Below are 7,408 nucleotides of genomic sequence, written 5' to 3' on the forward strand. Positions count from 1 at the left end.
CAGGTTCCCCCATCCCTGGGATTCTCCAGGAAGAACACTAGAGTGGGTTGCCATTTCCTTCTCCAATGCATGAAAGTGAAAAGTCAAAGTGAAGTCGCTCAGTCGTGTCCGACTCTTAGCGACCCCATGGACTACAGCCTACCAGGTTCCTCCATCCATGGGATTCTCCAGGCAAGAGTACTGGAGTGGGGTGCCATTGTCTTCTCCACCCTGTTGCCTTAGTTTCTCTAATTCTTTATTCTCCTCATCTTCCCAGGTAAATTTATACTGCTCCTAGGAGAAAGTTAGGATCCAAGTGCTATTCTAATTTCAAAATTTCAAACATACAGCCTATTCATCTATTTGTTTCCACGGCCTGAAATGTGCCTTCCGCTTGACTCCAGCAAACACTTGCTCATCCTTTATCACTCACCTGCACCCTCCCTCAGGCCTGACCCACCCAGTCCTCAGTCCACAGGGCTTGAATCCTTACTCTCTCACCTCCAGAATGTAAGATCTATGAGGACAGAGAATTTTGTCTCTTTTGTTCAATGCTCTGTCCCCCAAGAACCAGAACAGTGCCCACAGAGACGAGACATCCAGGAAACATTTGCATAATAAACAAGTAAACCCCACCTCTTAGTCACAATGTGACTGTGGGTAAACATCCAACCATTTGTAGTTCCATTTATTTATAAAACTAATACCATCTCAAAGCAACAGTGTCTGACACAAACTCCGAGCGTGCTCAGTCACATTCGACTCTTTGCAACCCCACGAACAGTAGCCTGCCAGGCTCCTCTCTCTGTCCATGGGATTTCCCAGGTAAGAATACTGGAGTGGGTTGCCATTTCCTTCTCCAGGGGATCTTCCCAACCCAGGGATCAAAACCAGGTCTCCTGTGGCTCCTGCATTAGCAGGTCAATTCTTTAACACTGAGCCACCTGTGAAGCCCATGACACATATTATGGACTCAATCAAATGAACCTGTTTTCCTATTTCCCCTACCAGTAAATACTATTGGGAGGTGGTGGAGTAGGTTGAAGAGGGAGGGCACATATGTATACCTATGGCTGATTCCTGCTGATGTATGGCAGAAACCAACACACTATTGCAAACCTATTATCCTTCAATTTAAAATAAATTAATTAAAAAAAGAATACTAGCACATACTATTATTCTACTTGGGGCTTCCCTTGTAGCTCAGCTGGTAAAGAATCTACCTGCAATTTGGGAGACCCGGGTTCGATCCCTGGGTCAGGAAGATCCCCCTGGAGAAGGGAAAGGCTGCCCATTCCAGTATTCTGGCCTGGAGAATTCCATGGACTATATATAGCCCATGGGGTGGCAAAGGGTCGGACACCACTGAGCGACCTTCACTGATTATTCCACTCATTACAACTGTATATTGTAATGAGCTCCTGGGGAGTAAGGAAACTGTCACGTTCAGACCCCGTAAATACCATAGAATAATAGCTTCTAGTATCATGAACACTGAACCTAACAGTACACGTAAAGAACTGCGGTAAAGTCAGTTTCTTCCCTTCCTCCTCCCAGTCTCCTTTCTGTCACTGTCAGCCTCCTTCAAGTCTGTCTTCATGCACTCATCTACCCATTCCCTTCTCATCACCTTGCCATCTGACTTTCCTCTCAGTCTGTTGAAACCATTATCTAGTTCATCAGTGACCTCACCTGCCAAATGCAATAGGCCTTTCTTGATTCTCATTCAACCCTACACCTGTGATAAAACACAATGGCCCACGACTTCTAACACTTCTTAAAACCTTTGGACTCTACAACAATGCCCACTCCTCCTTCCCTTCCAGCCTCTTTATCAACCTCTTTTCAGCCTGTGATGCCCACCAGTGCCCTGCTTTAGCCTTGTACAGATCTCATCCTCTCCCTGATTGAGCTCTCTGCTCATTAATTTCACTGAAACTCGCTCAGTCGTGTCTGACTCTTTGCAACCCCATGGACTACACAGTCCATGGAATTCTCCAGGCCAGAATACTGGAGTGGTTAGTCTTTCCCTTCTTCAGGGGATCTTCCCAACCCAGGGATCGAACCCAGGTCTCCTGCATTGCAGGTGGATTCTTTACCAGGTGAGCCACAAGGGAAGCCCATTAATTAATTAATTTCACTGCACCCTCTATTTTGGTGATGCAACTGCATTAACTTCTAACCTGCACTTGGGTCCAAGTGTGCAACTGCCTACGGCATACATTCACCTGGATATTCCACCATCAGCCTACTCTCGCAGTCTCGGTGGAGTATTACACAGAAATAAATGGGTAGAAGAGTCAGAGGACAAGTTCCTGTTCCAGTTCTCCCACTAACAACCTGTGTGATTCTGGGCATGTCCAGCCTTCAATCTCAACAGTAAAATGAGGCAAGATTAAACCTCTGCATATAGTATCACTAGTCATTTAGTATCATCAAAGTGAATCCTGCCAGCTACTCCACTCTCAAATCTCTGCCTTTCAGCCTCCACATCTTTCCTGCCTCATATGCAATGTACCACCAAACCCTATCATTTCTTCCTTCTGTAACTTCAGCTCCTGGTTTGGCAAAGATTGTTATGCAAGTGAAAGAGTATGTAGAGGAGAGAGGCCTTCCCTAACAATCAGGGAAGCCCAGACTTCAGGGCCCAGTTTCGTACTAACTGTTAACAGCATGAGTAAATCATTTTACTTACCTATGTCTCAGTTTCTTCTACAAAATTAGGCAGTTAGATAAAGCCATTTTCCAGCTCTAAAATTCAATGCCAGTTGCACAACCAAAAATTTCCTGAATATCTAAATTGGCCAAACTTGTTACGGAACCTATTCATGCTTTGGTTTAACTTAAACTGTATAGGCCTGGCTAAAGAACAGACCAAAATTCATGATAAAAAAAGCAACTTGCACAGCAAGGACTCCACAAAAGACTTGAGGTTTTTTTTAAGGGAAAGAGACACCCTATTTGCAGTGAAATTACTCCCATTTCTCAGGAATCATACTGGAGATCTAACCTCCAGGGATGGTGCTAGAAAAACCTTTAAGTGGTAACCTTATATGCCTTCTCCCTTAGCAAAGTAATTATTTTCTAAGTTGACATTTTCTGAGTAACACTCACTTATATGAACAATTAATATTTGTTTAGTATATGAAGAGTTCATGAACAACAGATGTGACATTTTATACAAAAGATATGGCCTGACCGGTCATACCTATCCTCAGTATACACTTTTTTGGGGGGGACACACCACAGAGCTTGTGAGATCCCAGTTCCCAGACCATCCGTTTACATTTAAGTAAACTTATAAACCTACGCTTAGGAAAAACTGAAGTTTAGTGAACTTAAAACCTACCTTAAAAAAAAAGGTGAGTGGTAAAACTATTATACTGCCAATTATTAGTGCTGTAAATAGCTCAAAGTAATACTGTATCAGTCATCATTTCAAAGTATGTAGAAATATTGAAAATATTTGGTAATTATAAAGGATTCCAATAATTGACATGGAAGTTTTTTCTAAGTACTTTTAAAACACTGACTTAGCCTCTCCTTTTTAATACACATCTTAATCCAGATTAATCACTAGGTTTAAATATGCTTATTTAATCGATGTATAACTGGACTCAGTGGACGTGAGTTTGAGAAAACTCCAGGAAATGGTGAAGGACAGGGAAGCCTGGCATGCCGCAGTCCGTGGGGTTGCAAAGAGTCGAACACAACTTAGCAACTGAACAACTTCACCAAAACAACTTCACATACAGAATGGCCGAAAGACTAACAAGTGAAATTAACTATTATTAGGAAAGATTTGTAGAGACTATGCAAATTACAACACTAATTCTTTCCAGATTTCTGAATTTTTAAAGGGCAGAAAAAAACAACGTAGCAGCACAGGCTGAATAAATGCAGATGAGACAACTGAATTGTAAGTGGCCTTTCTGACCCTACGGAAAACATACATCTTAAGAAACAAGTTCTATCAGAAAAAGCATTATGGGGGAAAGAAGTTTAAATGCTCCTCAAATATTTGAAAACATTGATAAACTCAACGAAACCAGTTATTTGGAAGCAATCACAATTGCTATTTCAGGGAATTCAGACAGAAGTTAGTAGATCAATTGAACGGTTTAGACCAGGGTTTCTCAGCCTCAGCACCACTGGTATTGTGGGTGAATAGCTCTGTTATGGGGAACTATCCCACTTTAGGATATTCAGCAGCATCTCTCACCTCTTCTCACCAGGTATCAATCGCGCTCCCTCTTGACTGGGAGACCCATACATGTCTCCAGGCATTGCCAAGTGTCCCAACCAGGCAAAACCACCCTGGGTTGAAAACCATTGGGGCAGAGCAAGCCTCAGTTCTCATCCTTACTGTCCAGAGAGTTCTGAAAAGCAAATCCTAACTATACTTAAAGAAAGAGTTCACTGAGCAGTGTGCATGACTCAGGGTAAAGTTATGACCTGAGTTTTCCATTCTCCTTTTGAAATACCACATTTTCTAAAGAGCAAAAGCAACACACCCAAAAACAGAAGCATACCATTTTCATGCCTTGTTTTTGCTGGCAGTCTTTTAAAGTTCCCAGTTCACAGAGAACGCCAAAGAAAACACATCATCATATACAAAGGTACATGGAAACTCTCAGCCAACTCTAGAACTGCTGGGTGTGGCTCCTTTTTGCTGATGGTGGGAGTGCCTTTTGTCTCAAGGTAGTATATTGGTAGAGACACATATATTTCTAAGGTTGTTTCCATGAAAATACTATTTAAACACAACTCAATAGAATACTAGGGGAAATTTACATTCTAATTAATTAAAAGGTTTACGAGGAAGATTATTTTCATCTGTCGTAGAAAATTTTTGTATTTTAGCACAGGTAGTGGTTTGGTCACTAAGTCATGTCCAACTCTTACAAGTCCATGGACTGTAGCCTGCTGGGCTCCTCTGTCCATGGAATTCTCTTGGCAAGAATACTGGAGTGGGTTGCCATTTCCCTCTCCAGGGGATCTTCCCAATCCAGGAATGGAACCCAGGTCTCCTGCATTGCAGGCAGATTCTTTACCTACTGAGCTATGAGGGAAGCCTCCACAGAATGCTTAGCGCACACAATGCTGAACAAAAGCACTTTTTCTTAGTCAATTAAGAATTTTGCAGTGCTTCATGGACTTATGAAAATAAATTATGTCAGAAATGCAGAGACTGAATCTAAAAACGAGAAAAAAATCTTTTTAACAGAAAGAATTCAATATTCACCTTATTTGACTTTACCCTAAAAATAAGACCACCACCAAAATCAACCTGGTTAGCTGAAGGTTTTAATTATCTGTATTCCATTTGAATAAGACTTTCTTAACTGGCAATATTTGATTTGGATTCCTCATCATTTCAAAACATAAAGAATTAATCTACTTCTCTTTTTCACCTACTCTGTCTGTAAAATCTACTTTCTAATTTGTAATATACTTTAGCCTCCCTATGGACTGTAGGCTCTTCTTTTCATGGGATTTTTCAGGCAAGAATATTGGAGTAGGTTGCCATTTCCTCCTCCAGAGAATCTTCCCAGCTCAGGGATGGAACCCGTCTCCTGTCTCCTGCATTGCAGGTGGATTCTTTACCCGCCAAGCCATTGGGGAAGCCCAGAAGAGTACCAACTCAATACAAAAATACTGACATTACAAATCATACTTCCTATAATGCAATAAATCAATTCAAATTAAGCAACCACCTATAGGGAAATTTGATTAATATAAAAATTAAATTGCCTGGGTTTTAGGAGCTTTTTCACTAGTGCCTGGCCCCTCAATGAGTTAAATCGGAATCTGTGAGTTAGCTCCAAGCATTGGCAGGTTTTAAAAACCCCATTATTCTAAAGTCCCTGCAGAGCTGGGAACCACAGCTCTACAGCAACTAAAAGACTTATTTTTTCCTTTTAACTAAAAGCTTTCCCATCATGTTTCCCCCTTGATATTTTTTAGAGAATATGCTCTTAGAATCTCAAAGTCAGGAAAATGTTTTAAAATTCAGACTAACTTTAAACTATAGTTGTGTTGTTTAAACAATTTCTCAATATGAAACACAAGGCCACAGAAATTTTAAAGGCATGCCTAGTCATGAGAGGTAAATTTTAAACCAATTCTCAAACAAGTTCACACGCCCTAGGGTGCCCTAATATTTCAAAGAAATATTAGACTATATGACCAAACTGTGAGTAATGGCTACCACTGAGGAACTGGGGAGGCAGAGAAGACATTACATTTCTTCTTACAAGTCTCCATTATTTCATTTTAAATAATTAGTGAGTATATCTTTTATGACTTAGGAATCATGAAAATGAAAAAATGCATGTGCTACATCTTAGAAAACCAATTCTACAAAAGCCTATTCTAAACAGGGAAGCCTGGTGTGCTGCAATCTATGGGGTCTCAAAGGATGGGACACAACTGAGCGACTGAACAAGCCCTGTTTAGTGAAAACTAAAACAATTATGCTAGCTCACATCATCACATTTCTTCTCTACTACTACTTTTCTTAACTTTATGACTCCAGTAAGACAGTAAACAATAGCTAATAAAACAACCTGCGCTGCGAACCTAATGCCTCATTTGGTAGAGATCTTCAGTTAAGCGTTTCCTTGACAGGTGTTAAAGCAGCAAGAGAGATTTCTGTGGGGACTGAAAAAAAAGCACTCATTTGAAACTCAACACTGCAATGCTGACTACGTATCTTGGCTTAAAACTTAAAACTACGTAGGTTTTGATTCCCCAAAAGCCAGCCAGAATGTGAAACCACGTTTTTGGTCCGTTAGTTCTTTTCTCTCCTTCCCAAAACATTCTACCCAACTTCGTGTTCAAATTTCAGGGCTGGGATTTATTGAAGAGTCTTCAATGTTCTGTTGTTGCCTTTAGATTTCGCAAAAAAACGTTTGGCCTTTTCAACAGAACACGCAGCAAACAAAAAAAAAAACTCAGGTAAAATGACAGATGAAATAAAACCCACGAATTTATGGTGACCATTTGTTTTTAATACTTTCACTCACTATTCTTTATGTCTTCAAGAAAGCAAAAGAACGTATTGTACCACACGTACTAAAAGAACTTCTTAAAAATCAGTTTAGGCCACATTCTATTATCTCCTTTAGGGAGATAAGTGGGGGTTGAAAATCAGTCTTCCTAATACTTCTTGTAACTCAAGGTCGTTAGGATAAAAATAAAGTCTCCAACTCAAAGACACTTCGCAGCCCTCCACAGCTTTTTGAAAGGTTGAATACGGCATCTGTAATATTTTCTCAGCTCCCTGGGCCCGTTGACAAGGCCAGAGCCAATCGGCCCGCGAGTGTGCGAAGCGCCCAGGCAGGAAGGGGACCGCAGCCAAGAGCGCACAGCTCTGCCAGGGCGGGGCCGGCGGGGCGAAGCCTCGGAACGACGCCCCGGGACCACC

At 41.2% G+C, this 7,408-nt stretch overlaps 1 protein-coding gene across 2 annotated transcripts in view; it reads right to left on the reverse strand.

Moving 5' to 3' along the window:
• The window catches only part of ATL3 (atlastin GTPase 3), a 41,865-nt gene that overhangs the window by 33,718 nt on the left and 739 nt on the right, over positions 1-7,408 (reverse strand). The gene's annotated exons all lie outside the window — the stretch shown is intronic.

This window comes from Bison bison, unplaced genomic scaffold (genome assembly GCF_000754665.1).
Source record: "Bison bison bison isolate TAMUID 2011002044 unplaced genomic scaffold, Bison_UMD1.0 scf7180017864089, whole genome shotgun sequence".
Lineage (NCBI taxonomy): Eukaryota > Metazoa > Chordata > Mammalia > Artiodactyla > Bovidae > Bison > Bison bison.